This window comes from Poecilia reticulata, chromosome 3, assembly GCF_904066995.2.
Source record: "Poecilia reticulata chromosome 3, P_reticulata-male-v2, whole genome shotgun sequence".
In the NCBI taxonomy this organism is placed as follows: Eukaryota; Metazoa; Chordata; class Actinopteri; order Cyprinodontiformes; family Poeciliidae; genus Poecilia; species Poecilia reticulata.
Window position 1 is genome coordinate 9,203,313 of NC_088832.1, and position 18,816 is coordinate 9,222,128.

At 42.9% G+C, this 18,816-nt stretch overlaps 1 protein-coding gene and 2 long non-coding RNA genes across 5 annotated transcripts in view; all 3 read right to left on the reverse strand.

Moving 5' to 3' along the window:
* The window catches only part of cd276 (CD276 molecule), a 90,575-nt gene that overhangs the window by 42,175 nt on the left and 29,584 nt on the right, over window positions 1-18,816 (reverse strand). The gene's annotated exons all lie outside the window — the stretch shown is intronic.
* LOC145551075 (uncharacterized) lies at window positions 12,978-14,678 on the reverse strand. The gene is made up of 3 exons (XR_014086857.1): window positions 13,580-14,678; window positions 13,168-13,504; window positions 12,978-13,101 (listed from the first exon to the last, which is right to left on the reverse strand). It is a non-coding gene; the product is annotated as an uncharacterized LOC145551075 (long non-coding RNA).
* On the reverse strand, window positions 16,266-17,281 carry LOC145551074 (uncharacterized). The gene is made up of 3 exons (XR_014086856.1): window positions 17,082-17,281; window positions 16,670-17,006; window positions 16,266-16,603 (listed from the first exon to the last, which is right to left on the reverse strand). It is a non-coding gene; the product is annotated as an uncharacterized LOC145551074 (long non-coding RNA).

Here is an 18,816-nt window from a genome sequence, read left to right on the forward strand (position 1 = left end):
GCCACGACTTTAACAAAGTGCTTCTTATCTACAACATCAGATATTTGGAGAACCACTGTAAAAAAAAATAAAAAAATAAAAAATCAAACGTGCAGTAGATTATTTTTACACTGTATTTGGTCATCGATACTTCTTGGTCTACTTGTTTGTGGGGACCCATTTAAACTTAAGTACTGAAAAAAACTCTGTCAAGTTAACAATTTGTTTATTGGAATATTATAAATTAAGCTAAGGAGCAACCCAGGGTTCAATTTCCGGTCCCACTCATTTAGATGTACAGAGACACATGTCTGTCAGAGGACATGGCATTCATTTTAACTACTATGTTGATTTGCAGCTGCATGTTGCCATGACTCAAATCAAACCGAGTCATCAAGAGGCAGCAAAGAAATTTTCAGGGCAATAATTTTGCTAAAGTTTTCCTTTTCTTGCTCACTCCGACACAGAGATTTAATACAATTCTGTAGAATTTATTCCAATAATTGCTGTGATTGATTTTAAGATGTTTTAGAACTTTTGTGTTATTAATGTTGGTCCAAGATTTTATTTTATTTTATCTTGTAGTCTTCCTAAACCCCTCAGGTTTCCTGGAGTCTATTGTAACTAAAGTTAAGAGCTAAAAGGGCTTCTCTTATTATTACACCACTGACCTTTGAACCCTTCCTAATGACCCGAGGGCATATTGTGACGGTGTTGATATTATTCCAAACAAACTAAAAGCATCTCTGCAGTCTGGCTCCCAGTTATTCTTCCAAGTTAGTAATTGTCTATTTGTATTGTTTTCTTTTCTTATTCATTAGTGTAGAAACTTGGAAATAATTTTTATTCTTTTATTCTTGTCCTGTATTGTTTTTTTGTTTGTTTTTTTTTTTGCATTCCATCAGAAATATTGTGATCTCTAACATTTATTTTGCTTTATTAATTTTTAGTTGCTGTTCCATATGTCTGTCATTTATTCCATGTGTTTCCCACACAACACGGCTGCATTTGCATAGTATGTTAAGGTGTCACAAGATTCTTTAAAAGGTCTTTGAAATTAGGGTTGATTGACCGTGAAAGTGACGTAATGATGTGAAAAGCAAAATGACTCATTGCCATGATTTTATGGAGGCAGTTAAAAAGAAGGGAAAAAAATCCTTCTCTACACTTTGAGCGCCTTCTGATGTGCAGCCAAGGACTCAAATCATGCCGCCAGTCTGCCAGAATTGACATACAATATCTGTAGGTGAGCACAAAAGCAGGTGGGGGAAAAAAAATCATCACTTAACACCTATTGTTCTCTTTTAGCACAATGTTTTACAGCATGGTGTTTAGAGTTGCCTGCAAGTTGATTTCTCACATTTAGACAAAGGGACAGCAATTCACCAACACAATGCACGTCTGAGACACTCGCAAGACCGCACCCCTATTTAACCACAACGACCGGACAAACAACCTCACATCCACAGCCGGTGTCGCTCCTCATCTGGCGGAGTAAGTGGGTGGAAGCGCCGAGACAGACGCATTATGGATATGACACACTCTCGTGGTGTGGGTCACTGAGCTGTCTGCCACTGAAAGGGGAATTGCTCTTACAGCTGCAACACTCATGCAAAAGGCTGGTGATGAAATTAAACACAGGTGACTATTTTATTAAAGGTAAGTGGAGCAGTTTGTATGTAATGAGCACTACTCTGTCAGACTCTGGAGGTGCGTGTGTGTGTGTGTGTGTGCGTGGGTGCGTGTGTGTGTGTGTGGGGACAGACGAAGCTATAAAGTCCAAACCAGCGGGAAGATATTAATCCCTCCTGAAGATTAAAACAGGCTGCGATGCATTCAAACTGGTATCACAAGGAGCACAACCGCAGCTCAGCTTAACCAGAGTCGCTACTGTGATATTTGACATCAGGGCTTAAAACTAAGGGCTGTTATGGTGGGCGAGTTTCTTACGTCATATCTCTGCAGGTATTTATGTATTAAGTTGTCAGGTAGAAGGAGGAGAGCCAGCTAATCGCTAAAACCTCCTCAAAACTCCTCTGGCCCAGGAAGACGGCGACACTCAACTCCCGACCTCCGTTTCCCCGCTTGGCAATCAATTACTGGTTTCTGTGGTTATTACAAAAAAGAGTCACCTATGCTGCAAATAAGGCAAATGTCTCAACACCTCCTAATTAAAACCACATTAAAGCACTGAGCAATTGTCTCTTTGTAGAACCAAGCTCTAATATGAACTGTTTGCAAGCACAGAACAAAGCAATTTACCGAGTGTGCAAACATCCTTCGCAGGACAATAATTCATAGTGCTATCTGGGGTAGTTTAAACACCAAATGAATGGGCTGAATAATTAAATAACCAAACTTTGAAGGTGTGCCTAGAGGTTTGTTCGAGGCTATCCTCACCATAACCGGAGGAAGCTGCAGCTAATATGATTTCATATTGTGAAGCCAGGACTGATGCCAGACCTCCTGAAACCAATCCCTCTTACAGGATTTAGAGGTAGCTGTGTGAAAAGCCTGCTGCAGGACCCTGCTGGTCCTAGTGATAGTCCTCGCTGTGAGTCCAAATCAAAAAAATGAGCCTGATCGGCGACAAAAAGGAGGTTTTTGTGTGTTTACTGGCATCGTAAATACAGTTTCCTGAAAAGGGAGGACAAAGAGAGGCAGTTTTCCATTAGTCTGGGAACAGACATAAAGATGCCACAGAGCTGTTTGAGGAACCGCGCAGGGTGAGACCTTGCTGCTTTGAGATTATGCTGCAGATGGATTCTCTTTTCGACCTTGTACCTAGGAGATGATGACCCAAAATGAGAAGAAGATACTCCTAGATGAACTTGTACAGATGAGTCTGCAGTGAAGAATGCACGAAATACAAGCCAACACAAACACGCCCATCGAATCGAGCATTTGGGGGACACTTCCAACTTTTTTTTTAGCATCAGGTAGCAGTTCCTCAGCCAAAAACACAATCCATGCAAAAGAGATCAAAAAGATAGAGAAATAATATTTATTATATCACTTTAATTACAAGAGAACTAGAGGTACCGATTTGACAATGTCTTATTTAAAACTTTACGAGCAACATATGACTGGAGAAGTGCATCATAGAGGGATTTCTATATCAGAAAGTTAAACTGCGTTTATCTTTAACCGACTAATTTGGAGATAAAGAGCTTTGTTTGATATTAAAACGCATAAAGTTACAAGATTAATGAATGGAGTCTACACAAAAAACAAGATGTCATAATAAAAATGTTTCCTCTGACTTAAGTTATTTGAGTTCCCTGTTGTTGCCTTCAGCATGTTTGACGTCTTTACACAATCATAAAATTTGTATTCTGAATTTCAGCATTCATTCTTTGTAAATGTCTGCCTTGAGACGACGTTTGTTGTGTATTGGCGCCACATAAATGAACTGAACTGAGATGAAATCAAATTAAAAATATTAGGCAGACCTCACAAGAAGAGATTTTGCAAAATCCCAGAGAAGTTCTTTGAAAAGTTGCAAATCAGACCGCCATGCTTATCCCCGCTTCCAACAGAGGATATTTTGTCACAATATTTGTCACATATGACTGATTGTTTAAGAATCTGAATCCATTTAGTTTGGCTTAAACATAACAATAGCCAGAGTTTGACCAAAATGCATGTACACCTGTCAGCTCATGTAAATTTTCCAGGAGTGCAGAGAGAGGTCTTTGATGCAGCAGATCCGCTCTTGGATCTAAGTTTGAAACAAATGCAAACTCCTTTTTAAATATGTCCCTAAATGTCCAAAAAACATTCTTAATCTTAATTCAGCTTTGAGAAGTGCTAAGGAAATGACTTTGACACGAAGACGTTGCCAAAAGGCTTTTAGACTCGATGTTGAGATGGACAAATGGATGTGGAATAATCAGAGAGAGTAAATCCCGGCCTGAAAGAGAGGAAGCTCTTCATCTTTTTGACTGTATGCTCTATAAGAGCCTTGCAGACCACAAACTGAACACAACTGAATCAAACCCAGCAGTCCCTCAGAGCTGCTGGCAAAAATTACAGCGGAAAAAAAAAACTGGGAACATGATAAATGGCATTGTTGTGGCTATAATACAAAGATAAAACTTTCTTGTAATGGAAGCTCAGGAAAAGCCACTCAAAACGTTTTAACACCGGTGACACCTACAAGTACCCTCACTTATTAATCCTGATGGGAATTAATGTGCTTACAATGCAGCCATTGCTGCCTGCTTGGGTTTGTTTTAGATGCTCCACATTACTTCATCTGCCTATTTGGTCGTTTTCCTAGTTGGCCTCCTGATAAGACAGAGGCTGCATTCAGCAAGAGAAAGAAGACCTATTTGTTCACCAGCCCCTAATTAATACAGTGCTTAGTTGAGAAAGTTGCCCGCTTGCTGCTCTACTGACAACAGATCCATTTATATTGCTGTTTTCTGTTTCTCTGAAGGCTCTGTTAATTGCATTTAAATTAGTCCTTGTTCAGGGAGAACATGGACCGGCACAGAAACGAGAAGGGGGGGGAAATTAAATAAATAAATAAACTTTGTATCTAAGGCTGTGCAACTGAAGAGCCTCTAAGTTGATAGAAGGCACAAATATGCTTGTAAAATATTGAACGTGTAAATCTCAGTGCGCAAACAGAACAGCGGAGAGCTTTGCCAAACAGTTGCTCAGCATTGTTCTGTTTGGCCCTTTGGCGAGACGGTGCTGCTACAGCAATGTTTTTAAGACATATAAATGTTTAAAACTCTCCTCCAATATCTGCAGTGTCAAGGAGAAAAGAATAATGCGTACTAAAAATGTTATTAGAGGACTTTGTGGAACTGAGGTCTGACTGAGGTTGGAGAGTTTGTCGGCCGAAGAACCAAAGGTACAGACGCTCTGCAGGCAGACACACATTCCTCAGGACAGTGTCCGCACAATCCTAGCCGATAACATCATCCATCACTATAGTATCTACTTCTTCTTACTGTGTTCCCACGTCTTCATCTGCTTTGAATAAACTACCTGGAGAAGAATCAGCTGGCTCCCGTCTTCCTTAACACATAAACACAAAGTTTTCATAACATGACAGCAGCTATTTAGAAGGTAATGTCACATCAGACTTAAACTCTGACAACATAATAAGAAGCTAGAAAACCTCTGATACTGGAGAACGAAAAAAATATTATTACACACCACTGAAATGTTTCTGCGAGACAAAGGTCAATGTTTCTGCGGCAATTAAAGCAGATTTTTTTACTTTGATTTACCGAGTGAAGGCTTGCTTAAAATGTATGTGTTCTATGGAAATATCTATTAAAAAGGGGGCTCAAAAGGTGAAATTCTAAAAATAAAGTAATTAACTCCGAGATGACTACACCAGCATATGCACATTCTGGCTCATTGGTAGGAGCTCACAGGGGGGCGTCCAGCTGGGTTTGAGTGTTAAACCGGTGATCATTTTGCTGGGCCAGAGGAATGAAGAGCGTTTGACACAAGCTATAAAAATATTGAAAAAACAACGTTTAAAGCTCTAGGGTTAGCTTTAATTTTGGATCTGTTTGATTTCAGACAAACATGAGCTCACCACTTCCTGTCTTCCTGGAGTTCATTTTTTAAATTAAACTACAAAGAACTGCAGTAAAAGCTGATACTCTGCAAAATCCATAAACGCTATTTCTAACTTAGCTCTTAAACACAGTAGGTTTTTTTAAATATTCCAAAATGGTATTAATGCCGTGTTAACATTGCATACAATCCTTTGCATGCAGGCTGCTTGGCTTTCACTGCAAATAGTCAGCCGGAAAAGACAAAGAATATTACACAATGTTACACATGTAAAATACAATTTCATAACACTTAGAATATGTTAATCAACAATTATTGAATTCCAAGCAGACCTTATTATTATTATTATTAATATTATTACATACACTGATGTTGCAATAACATTTTTGATTTGTTGTGCAGACTTAGACTTTCATTTTTATTTTAAGGGGGTCTTGTGTTACTAGAGGTCTTTATTCAATCATTCATACCTAGAAGGAAGAAGGGAAGCGAGAGGAAGGAAAGACATGCAGTAAACGGCCTGGTCCGGGAATCAAACTCAGAATAGCTCCTTTGAGGACTGCACAAGTGAGCCACCAGGTGCCCCTGATTCAATTTTCTATACATTTAGTTACTGCAAAGCATAGGCCAGTTTCCCGTATGAGCCAACATCTTTATTTAAAGTTATGTTTCAACAACATGAGATACCGGAGAAAGTGCTGGACTGGCAGGAGTTTGTTTGGGGCAAAGAGTAAAGCAGAGCCGCCCCTCCCTCACCAGTTGCTGCTTACTGCTGATGAGCTGGGTAAAAGAAGGCTAAAGCACTTATAAGAAACACAAATTACACTGTCTGGAAATATTTCCAGTCATGAGAAAAACACAATTATGCTGTGGAAAGGGATGCCACCCATCATTCTTGTTAAGTTAATGTTGGGGTTTTTGTATTTTTCCAAGACTTTTTGGCAAAACTAGCCCTTATTCACAGTAATCAGCCAGGAAACAGGCAAAGTGAGAAAGACGGGAAGACATGCAGCAGTCTGTGTCAAGGACTAATAGATTTTGTATTTATGGCACCCAGTGGTGGGAAGTACTGGGTGCCATATATGTACTTAAGTACAGTAACAAAGTACTTGTACTTTTTTCGTAACATTTTTCGTGTATCTGTACTTTACTTAAGTAGATTTAATAATGGATACTTTCTAATTTTACTCCACTACATTTTTCAGTAAGTATCTGTACTTTCTACTTCACTACATTTCTACAAAACTGTCGCGTTACTCGTTACATCCAAGTCGCGTTGTGCTTTTTTTCCATTAAAATGTGAAGTTGAGGGACTTAAGGTGGCGCCATAAAATCCAAGCAATAAGGTGACTTACGTGTCTCTTGTCACCCATCGCCTCCCCCTTTACTCGCACACGGAGCTCCAGACGTGCAGTGGTTTCCTCTGAGCGGGAGAAGATGTCTGTCTAATTGTCAGTTATATAATAGCACTGCATAAATCATAAGATATGGCGACGTGTAAAATCAGCAGCGCTTCGCTTTCACAAACGGTGGGGACTTCATCCGACTTTTAGCGTCACTTGGAAAGGAAGCTTTAAAGAAAGGTAAGATCTGTGAAAGTGATGCTAGCTAAGCTAGCTGTACAGACACATGTTGCATCTGCGATGACAAAAAGTTGTCACTCATGCGCTGAATTATTGTGTGGAAGTGTTGACTGAGTGCATATAAGGGACAACGCTGTGACCAAAGTCTGCAATATAATGATATGACATTCAGGAACAATCCGATTCTTCTGGACGGATCTTTACTAAGGTTGATAGGACTGAAGCCTCACTGAGAGCCGTTCTGTGTTCTTGTAATGCTCTGCGTACACTGCAGTAGCTATTATTTTATTTCATTAATATATTTATTTATTTATTTATTTATTTATTTAATTGGCAAATAAATAAAACAAGAACATAAGAACACAGAGCATTCTCATTGCTCTTTGTTTTTATTTTCGTCACCTGTCATGGTTGCAGACTTTGCAGCAGGAGGGAGGGTGAGAACAGTCACGGTGCTCCTTCTGCTCAATAACTTCTTGCTTATTGCGCCTTGGACAGTGTTCATAGTTGAGTGTTGTTTACCGTTAATTGCTGTGTTTAATGGTGCAGACAGTTGTGGTTTCTGACATTGGCGATATGGGCAACCACCCAGGGCGTTATTTTTTTTTAGGGATGGCAAGAGACAAAACAAAGAATAAAGAAGAGTTTGAATTGATACTGGTTAAATTTATTTCAGCTCTTAGTATTTAATAACTAGGTGTTTTTATGGAAATGTGGATCTTTATGATCAATTTGAGAAGCAATTTTGATAGGTAAACTTAATTTTATTGTGTCATGTAGTGCAGGGTGTTGGTCTTGATTTGGTATTGGGTTCGGTGGTCTAGACCAGTGGTCCCCAACCTTTTTATTATCAAGGAACGTTTAAGATTTTGCTGCGGCCTGGGCGGGGAGGAGGGTGGAGGCATGTTGGTGTTCCCGCTAAAGTAGCGGTTCTCAACGTTGGGGGTACCGCCCCCCCGGGTGGCGCTCAGAGAACAGCAGGGGCGCTGGCGGAAATTTTTACAAAAGGGGGCGATGGGATTCCTCTGGGGGCGTTTGGTCGAAGGTAAACTTTACACCTTAAATGCATAACAATACCAATTTAAACTTTGAGCAACTTGGTAAAACTGTATTTCGTAACATTAAAACATGCCTTGCTGGGTGCTGTATTGGTGCTGGGGCAAAGCACAACCCATGTATTGAGGCCTTAATCCTCATGCCGGTGTTTGCAGGTTCGATTTCCGGCCTGGCGACATTTGCTGCATGTCTTCCCCTTCTCTCATGACCCTCTTTCCTGTCAAACTACTTTCAAATAAAGGCCACTAGAGCCTGTGTTGGCAACTGTATCGATGGCAGCTCTTCTTCTCTTCAGTGTTTGTAGTTTCTTGGCTCCGCTCCTGCTACTGGTAGCTTCACCGCATCAGTTCAGCGTTACACCGGCTGATGACGTTGCTGTGATTCACTTTGTCTTGTATTTATATGTTTTGGCAGTTCCGTGATCATGTCAAAGCAGCAACTTATTAAAAAGTGTTTTATTTCCGTTTGAAAGTTGCCCGCTTCCATGGAAGGACAACAGAAAATCGCTCTTATAAACATGTAATTAATAAAATCACCATACCCTCACTTTGTAGCCCTCTGAAAAATGAACCCATTTAAATAAAGAAATCCCTCCATGGGTGATACCTCAATAGACAGCATTCATTTTATAGAGTTAACATCGGTGCTGTAAGTGGTCCGGTATGAAACGGGTGTGATAGAACAACGGTACCACAGCACTTTTAAATTTCAGTAATCAGAATACCAAAATTGTTTCCATTGTTTTAAAAGATTTATATCAGTCTGCCTTTTCCCCATCAATACGCCCTGCACCTTAGGGGGTTAAGGGAAAAAAAATTAAAAATACACGCACATTGTGCAAAACTCTGAAACAGGAGAAGCAGGACATAAAACGGAGTGACTAGATGTGAATTATGGCATAAAAACAGAGAATCTGACGCTGAACAGTGAAAAATCAACACATGATGTGAAACACATGACGATTAGGCGGCACAGCAGGTGATGAGTGAAGATTACACGTGGTGAGCGTCAATAAACGATAAAATAAATCTAGCAACAGGAAAGAAACTAAAGTGGACATAGCAATAAACCAAGAGAGGATAAAACTAATCAAAGGAAACTAAATGGAAATGAATGAAGAACAAAATGCAAGAATAAACTAAGAAACTAAAGTAAATACAGAGGAATAAACTGGTATGGCAAGACCTTTCGAGCAATAATTAATACAGAGGACTTTATGGCAAGAGTAAACACACTATTTCCAGATAAAAGGTAAAATAATATTGTGGAAGTGCCATGGGTTTGTTGAGACCATATCTAATACTGAGAATAAATACATCTTACAGACAACAACTTGTCATTTATTTATGTTTTTAATTAGATTTTATATATTTATTTCTTCAATATAATTTTTCATGTCAGCGTTAATGTCATGAGGCTGATGACTCCATGACATTTTCAATTTGACTCATTAGGATTTGATTAAGAACCAGATTTGTTCTTTGTAATTTCTGTCCAGTAAAACTATCAATCTATAAATCAATAGACAGGTCTACATAAAGATATAATCCATGTTTCTGTCTCATATTTGTATGGCATTAAAAGGACCTAGAACTTTTGTTTTTCCACTGAAAGTTCTGGTTTGAACAATGAATGCCATGTGGGTGAAATTTTATGGATGATACTCTGATGTCCCATTCTCCTGAAGGCAGCACAGAGCTGCACCACCAGAAACCCACAGAAACACTGAAGAGAAGAAGAGCTATGATTAATGTAGTTACAGTTCTATCCATGTTTTAATGTTGCAGACCTCAGTGGTTTGCAAATAGTTCAAAGTTTAAACTGGCATGTTGTTCATCTTTTATCTGGTCATTTTGTAGAATATTTAACAACTAGAAAATGGCAAAGAACAAGAATATTTTTCCACTCTGGCTGGCTGCTGTTAGGCCTACCGGTTTTAAGTTGAATGTCCATTCATTGCATTTTTTGTAGACGCCTGTGAAAATAATTTCTATTCACATGGCTTTTTTGTTCTCTGGGAAATTATTTTTGATGACAAATGTAGAAACAAGCAACTATGATTCATGTTCAAAAGTATTTTTTTTACGTTCCATCTTATAGTAATAACTTAACAAAATAGTTTATTTGACTTCAAAGTCTAGAGTCAAGACTCCTTTACATTTAATTTATACATTGAAAATTTGTATTGTAAAATGCAATAAATTAGTTGTGATCTACAGAAGATCAACATTAGCAAGCTCAAGAATATGTTTAGCTCTTAATACATAATAGTAGAGGTTAGTTATAAAGACTAGATGACATGTCAATTTATGGTCTTAAATTGCAAAATGAAGTCTGCAAATTGATTGTAGAATGGTTTCATTTTTACAGCACTTTGCATGAGCTACTTTCAAACTAAGTGTTTTGTGTTCTACAACTACATTTCCTGTGGACTTAGAATTTAGTTTTGTTTAAAAATTATGTTAAGAATATATTAAATACATTAACTTTAAAATATTTTACACTATAATTAATATATGCTATAGAATACAGACTTCAATGGTTTGGAAGACAAAAGTATTTGGAAATGTCCAAGGTTTTTAAAAAAATGTTTGTGAATATATCACAAAAGACAGAGTAAAAAGACAGAGAATTTCAGTTTTGGGTTAACAAAATATTGGTAAATATGACATAAAAAACTGTTAAATTATGGAAAATATTTTGATGGAAATTTTGAAATTTTTTTTTAAAAAAATACAGAAAATGGTAATTCTCTGCCAGGATATTTTCCGTTTTTTTTTTTCGCCCCCCTCCTTCTACAGCCAGACCTCCTTCCCCTTCTTGCAATACGCCGTCCGTCCGGCCCCCCCCAGCACTCAACGGTACGCTAGACCGGCCCCACCCTCTTTGACCCCACACACTTCTAATGGTACACTAGCCCCCCCTCAATGTATCTCCATCACTCCCTCCTTCTTCGCTTCCCCCATCCCCTCACCCCTCTAACAATACGTCAGCCCCCACCTTCTCTCCTTCTTCAATTGAGTACTTTCTCCACCATTGATGGCACCTGCTTCTGGTACACCAGCTAAATGTAGCAGGATAATTAGATCAGTAGGCAACTTTGGGTGAAGTGCCTTGCACAGGGGCAAGGCACCTGTGCAAGGCACAGGTGAAATCGAAAGGAGCTGAAATTGAACCTGCAATCTTCTGATCACAAGACCACTACTCTACCCACAGAGCCGCAGTCGCCCCAAATTGTATACCAAGTTGCAAACTGGCATGACTAATATCCTTGAAATATTTAATATACAAACATCTGCTCTGCTGCTAAGTGCACTGCACAATTGTGGCCAACTTGTAGCAGGATTATAGCAAACCACAGAGTGGGATTCAGTAACAATTCTTCCAGGGAGGGCGGGGTGGTCTTGCTGCTCATCAGCGAGTCTATCTGAAGCCCATCAGGCCATAATATCACAGCTCCGACCTCAGCAAATGTCGTTGTCTCCATCTTGCTTTCTGTCATCCACTTCTCCTTCTAAACCCCACTCTGTAGCTCCCTCTCTCTATCGCCCCGGCTCATCTCTCTATCTACTTCCCTTCCCCACTCTATCTCCATCCACACACTTTTCACTGTAAATGCTGTGCCAGCAGAGTGATGCTGGGGAAATGGCGCCATCCTCATTGAGAGAAGAAGCAGACGGAGTGGAGGGGGTAGTGAGGGAGCAGGGGGAATCAGTGACAGGCCCTGAAACCCAAGCCATCAGACAGCTCACTGCAGCATTCACATTGCAGCTGTAGATGAAACACATTAAAAATTCGCATATAGAAAACCGTCCCAAACCCATGGAGTGGAGACCTGGATCTTTAAAGGCTCCCATTGGCCTTTTTTTTCCCTCCCTCTTTCTTTTAAAGCAGAGGAAAATGTTCAGAACTTGGTCGAAGCACGAGGCGGTGCATGGCAACGAGACCGGAGGGTGTAGGGAAGGGAGGGAATCGGCGCTCAGACACATTGTCCATGCATGCAGACAGGCCACGGTTCATTTGAAGACCGAAGCAGCTCCTTTCCATCACTCGACTCTTCATTAATACCAGCTGTTCCTGTGGGTCTCCCCGCATCCGAGCCTCGCTTCCCTCTGCAAATCTATCAATATCCCAAACACACAAACGCTTCCCATTCCAAGCCGCTGATGAAAACCTGGCCAGCACTCTGCGGCGTGTCTTCACAAATCTGTCTGAAAACTTTGAGTGCATGTGCCGTGATTATACAGCCAACCAGTTTAACTTGTGGTACTTCTGGGAAAAAAAAAAACAAGGGGTGACATTAACTTGGTTGACTTGCCGTTGACTCAACTCGCAGACCACACAGTACTCCGCTCGGTATGGGTAAAGGGTTCATTTTCTCAGAATTAACCTTGTCAAACTCCTGTTCTGCCTGGGGGAGATTGGTATTAGAATTGTAATTTTTCAATCAGAGATTGGGAAGAGTGTGAAATTTTTAACATGCTTGCTCCCTCTCTACCTGCCCCAGCCTCACTTTCTCTCTCTTTTCCTCTCTCCCTTTTTTTCTCTCTTTCTGCAACTCTCCAGTTTCTCTCAGTTTTTCCTCCTTCTTTCATGGACCCTTCAGAATGTTAAGCAGATTTCATCAACGCACATATTTGGATTCACCGCTGCCGGAGAGGCTGGGAAAGTGTGTTTGTGTGCTCATTTTATAGTGCATACCGCAGACAAATTTGTTTTTACCAACCAAGCAATTCCAGCAGAAGAGTTTTGCTCGGTCAAAATTAATTACAGAAACTGTTAAGCACACTGTCATGTTTAGTTCCAGCTGTCGAACCCACATGAAAGAACACAATCAGGAGACACGCGTTACAAACAATAATGTGGTTTATTGTACAGGGGAAGGGGAAATGGAGTGAGTGTAGAACAGGACTCGGGAAGGGAACCACCAGATCAGCCACTGTTGGTGAGAGGGAGAGGTAAGGCGAGATCAGACGAGGTGCTGTGGGAAATGGCGGAGGCTTACTTAGAGCGGGGGGAATGACTCGTAGGAGCAGACCTCGACCTGGAGGTGGACGGGAGATCCTGGGGACCGCGGGAGGATGGACAGGTAGGAGGCTGTGTGGAGGGCGAGCTGACGGTCGACAGTAGTCCAGAGGTGAGCGTACCGTGGAGTCACAGTACCATCCGGTATGAACTGTGCGATACTGGGGAATCCAAGGAGGACGAAGGACCAGGAGGGGAGTGCTCGGGGCTGGCACCTCTTAGTAACACCAAGGGCGTCGTGGAGATGTACACGGAGAACTTGCAGGCGTAGTTAAAACTCCACTCAGAGAATCACTGGAAAACCTCAGGAAATAAACCTGACAAAAGAACAAACATAAGTTAAATCACTTCAGGAATTAACTCGAGGGCCTCTCACTGGAACGTTATGTTACCATGTAACACAAACACTCAGGCGCCGAAGTGTCAGCTCGCCGCTGTTAAGTAGCCACAGGATCAGCCTCCTAATGCATCGCAGGTGTGTTCCCAGGTCCCCACTGTCTGCTCCAGGGGCTCTGCTCACAGGCGGCATCTGGTGGGGGAAAGAGGAGGTGCAAAGCCTCCCAAAACAAAGAAAACCAAAACAAAAACAGAATCCAGCCTGACAGTACCCCCCCCTCAACGGACGCCACCTGGCGGCCGAGAGGAGGTGGATGGCTGAGAGGCGACATAATCCCTAATAATGGAGGGGTCAAGGATAAAGGAACGGGGGACCCAAGAACGTTCCTCCGGACCGTAACCCTCCCAGTCGACGAGGTACTGAAATCCACGACCTCGCCGACGGGAGTCAATAATCCGGCGTACAGTGTATGCCGGGTGGCCATCAATGACACGGGCGGGAGGAGGGGGTTCGGTAGGAGGGCACAAGGGACTGGATTGGACAGGCTTGATCTGAGAGACATGGAAGGTGGGATGGATGCGCAGGGAAGCGGGTAGACGGAGACGGACAGCGGTGGGACTGATGACTGTAAGGATCTCAAATGGGCCGATAAACCTGGGAGAGAGTTTCCTGGAGAGGGACTTAAGGGGTATGTCCCTGGTGGACAGCCATACTTTCTGGCCCACAGCATAAGCAGGTGCAGGGGTCCTCCTGCGGTCGGCCAGGCGCTTATTCTGTGCTGCTGTATTGTTAAGTGCGGTGACAGTGTCTTTCCAGATCTTATTGCAACGGCGAATGTGGTGTTGAACAGAAGTTACCGAAGCCTTGTCCTCGTCCGCGGCTAGCAGTGGCGGTTGGTAACCCAGGGAAACCTCGAACGGGGATAAACCAGTAGCCGCGGACACATGGCTGTTGTGGGCATACTCCACCCAAGGGAGGTACTGGGCCCAATCTTCGGGGTTGGCAGAAGAAATGCAACGAAGGGTAGCCTCCATCTCTTGGTTCATCCTCTCCGTTTGTCCGTTGGTCTGAGGATGATAACCAGAGGAAAGAACAGGTTTTGTCCCTAGGACGGCACAGAACTGTTTCCAAACCTGAGAGATGAATTGGGGACCCCGGTCCGAAAGGATCTCCTGGGGCACGCCGTGCAGCTTAAACACATGCTTGAAAAGTAAGAGGGCTGTTTGAGTGGAGGTGGGTAGCTTGCGGAGAGGGATGAGGTGGCAGGCTTTAGAAAAACGGTCTATGATGGTGAAAATGGTGGTCATACCTTTCGAGGGAGGTAGTCCTGTGACAAAGTCGATAGCGACGTGTGACCATGGTCGTCTAGGGATAGGCAGGGGTTGCAGTAAGCCAGAGGGTGGTTGATGGGAAGATTTATTTCGGGCACAGGTGGGACAGGCTAGAACAAACTCTTTGACGTCCTTATGAACGGACCCCCACCAAAATCTTCGGTTGACCAACCCAATAGTGCGGCTTACCCCTGGGTGTCCAGAAAATCTGGACGCATGGATCCATTGCAGAAAGCGGGCTCTAACGGATGTGGGGACATATATTCTGCCGGGGGGACAGGACTCCGGGGGTGGCTCGTGGCGTTGGGCTTGACGAATGACATCCTCAATCTCCCAAGTGATGACTCCAACCGTGCAGCTAGGGGGTAGTAGAGGTGCTGGTTCCTCCTCAGAGTCGTCAGGAGTGTAAAGTCGGGAGAGGGCGTCTGGCTTGACATTCTTAGAACCTGGGCGGTAGGAGATGGAGAGATTAAACCGGGAGAAAAACACTGACCAGCGGGACTGTCGAGGGTTGTTTTGTTTGGCAGACTGGAGATAAGCGAGGTTTTTGTGGTCGGTCCAAACCACAACGGGATGTTCTGCTCCCTCCAGCCAGTGGCGCCATTCCTCCAGAGCTAGCTTTATAGCTAGCAGCTCTCGATCTCCCACGTCATAATTGCGTTCTGCGGGTGACAATCTGCGAGAGAAGAAGGCACATGGATGAGACTTATCATCCCTGGGAGAGACCTGGGACAGGACGGCCCCCACTCCGGAGTCAGAAGCGTCGACTTCTAGTATAAATTGTCTGGTGGGATCAGGCTGGATGAGGATAGGTGCACTTGCAAACCGCGATTTCAACAGAGTAAAGGCCTCTTCGGCTTCAGGCGTCCAAGAAAATGTTATCTTGGATGAGGTTAGTGCTGTTAGAGGGGCAGCCGTCTGACTGTAGTTACGTATAAAACGGCGGTAGAAATTGGCAAACCCTAAGAACCGCTGTAACTGCTTCCGAGTCTCCGGTCTGGGCCACTCCAACACAGCTTTTATTTTGTCCTCCGACGGCCTTACCTGTCCGCCCTCGAGGACATACCCGAGGAAGGTAACGGACGGCTGATGGAACTCGCATTTCTCTGCCTTGACGTAGAGTCGGTTCTCCAGAAGACGCTGGAGGACCTGACGGACGTGTAACTTGTGTTCTCTTAGGGTGCTGGAATAAATCAAAATGTCATCCAAGTAGACAAAAACGAAATTGTTTATAAAATCTCTTAGAACATCGTTTACCAGAGCTTGGAAAAAGGCAGGTGCGTTCGAGAGGCCAAAAGGCATGACCAAATACTCAAAGTGCCCCATGGGCGTCTTAAAGGCGGTTTTCCATTCATCTCCTTCTCTAACGCGAAGGAGGTGGTAGAGCTCTGAACCTCCGGAGACGGGGACGGCACATTAGGTCCCTGTTGAGCCGGTGTTTGGAGAAAATTTGACAGGTCGGTTAAGCGGCGATTAGTTTCAGCTTGTTGGGAACTCAGTTCACGCAGGGCGGTATGATGCGATTGTATTAGCTCTTGTTGTTCTGACAACGCTCTCCTGATCGCGTCTACTGGGGTTAACTGTTGGCCTGAGTGTTCTGTCATGTTTAGTTCCAGCTGTCGAACCCACATGAAAGAACACAATCAGGAGACACGCGTTACAAACAATAATGTGGTTTATTGTACAGGGGAAGGGGAAATGGAGTGAGTGTAGAACAGGACTCGGGAAGGGAACCACCAGATCAGCCACTGTTGGTGAGAGGGAGAGGTAAGGCGAGATCAGACGAGGTGCTGTGGGAAATGGCGGAGGCTTACTTAGAGCGGGGGGAATGACTCGTAGGAGCAGACCTCGACCTGGAGGTGGACGGGAGATCCTGGGGACCGCGGGAGGATGGACAGGTAGGAGGCTGTGTGGAGGGCGAGCTGACGGTCGACAGTAGTCCAGAGGTGAGCGTACCGTGGAGTCACAGTACCATCCGGTATGAACTGTGCGATACTGGGGAATCCAAGGAGGACGAAGGACCAGGAGGGGAGTGCTCGGGGCTGGCACCTCTTAGTAACACCAAGGGCGTCGTGGAGATGTACACGGAGAACTTGCAGGCGTAGTTAAAACTCCACTCAGAGAATCACTGGAAAACCTCAGGAAATAAACCTGACAAAAGAACAAACATAAGTTAAATCACTTCAGGAATTAACTCGAGGGCCTCTCACTGGAACGTTATGTTACCATGTAACACAAACACTCAGGCGCCGAAGTGTCAGCTCGCCGCTGTTAAGTAGCCACAGGATCAGCCTCCTAATGCATCGCAGGTGTGTTCCCAGGTCCCCACTGTCTGCTCCAGGGGCTCTGCTCACAGGCGGCATCTGGTGGGGGAAAGAGGAGGTGCAAAGCCTCCCAAAACAAAGAAAACCAAAACAAAAACAGAATCCAGCCTGACACACACACCAGCTGTTGTAAACAAACGCAAACGTGGGTTTATTTCAAACAAGCCCCCCTTGTATCTTGCCACGCGCTATACTATAAATCTTCTGTGTATTTACAAACAGCTTGGGCCATCATCAAGCTGCGCTGTAGCACTCCAGCTGAGAAATGACTCTTATTCATGTGCACCCAGTTGCAGAAAACCACAGTCACCGACGCTTTAATTACAGGTTTTCCCTAGGTTTACTTGTGGAGTTGTTTCCTTCGCCGTCCCTTTAAAAAATCTTTGCTGCATAGCACTTAAGCAGCTTCAGTTTTCTCCAGACTTTCGCTCTGCTCTCGGTTTTTTTCTTTAGCGGGGTCTGTTGATTTAGTCTGATTTTCTTTATCATTTCGTGTACAAATAGGCCTGTCAGTTTTCTAAGAACTGATTACTTGAGATGGAAAACGCCTTGGTGTCTTTTTTTTTGTTTATTTTTCATTTTGTCAATTTGCTCTCATTCATAGGGAAAGTTTCAACGTTTCCTAATAGTTTTATTTTAATGGCAAGAGAGAGAGCATCAGCAAAGAAACCAGAAGAAAGCCGTTCCTTAAAGTGATATGAATGAAAGTGAAACAAGTATTTGACCCCCTACCGACAAGACAGAATGTCGTCATGTAGCGCAAAGATCGATAATTCAAATCAATTACAGATACGCCTGATCACAACTCTTTCTGTGACTAAAGTACACCTCTTGACTGGATCAATTTCTTCCACTCCAACCTCTCCAGCACAATGGGCCAAGGATGTCGGGGACAAGATAGTAGATCCGCCAAAGGCTTGAAAGCTGTCGCTTATTAAAACCTGGAAATCCAAGCGAGATTTTTCGATCCGTAACCACACTGGAGGAGCTTCGTAATTACCATGAAGGCAATCACCAAAACACAGCTGGTAAGACACTGCGCTGTAATGTATCGTCACCTCGCATCCTTCGGGTACAGAACATATGCATGTCTGTCTAAAACTTTGCAAAACAACGTTTCAATGATTCAGCAAAGGCTTGAGGGAATGTGATGTGGCTGAATGATATCAATACTGAGCTGCTCCATTTGTAGGAGGAGAAATAATGAGTTTGACTCAGACAGCATCTTCCTGGCAACCAAACAGAAGTGGTGGCAACGAAGGGTGTAAAATTATTATTACAGTGAATTATTTTTTATCATCATGAGAATCTTGAATTATCGGGGTAACTATGATGTATAGAAACCTCCAAAAAACTAAATGTATCTTTGAGATTATTACTTTTTATGAATTCATTTATTTTATGTAGGTTCCATGAGAGTGGCAATAACTATTAACAGCTATAAAATTTTGTGTTTTTTTATGTTTGTGGTGTCCTGAAGTAGTCTCTATAATCATCTGTAAGTTGGTCATAGACATATAATCTATTATACAATCTACTACTTTTTACCATCCAATTTCTCATTTTTGCAATAGATAACAAAATATCATGATGAACACTTAAGTTCATATCACCATTCCTAAAGGAGACAGAGTGAA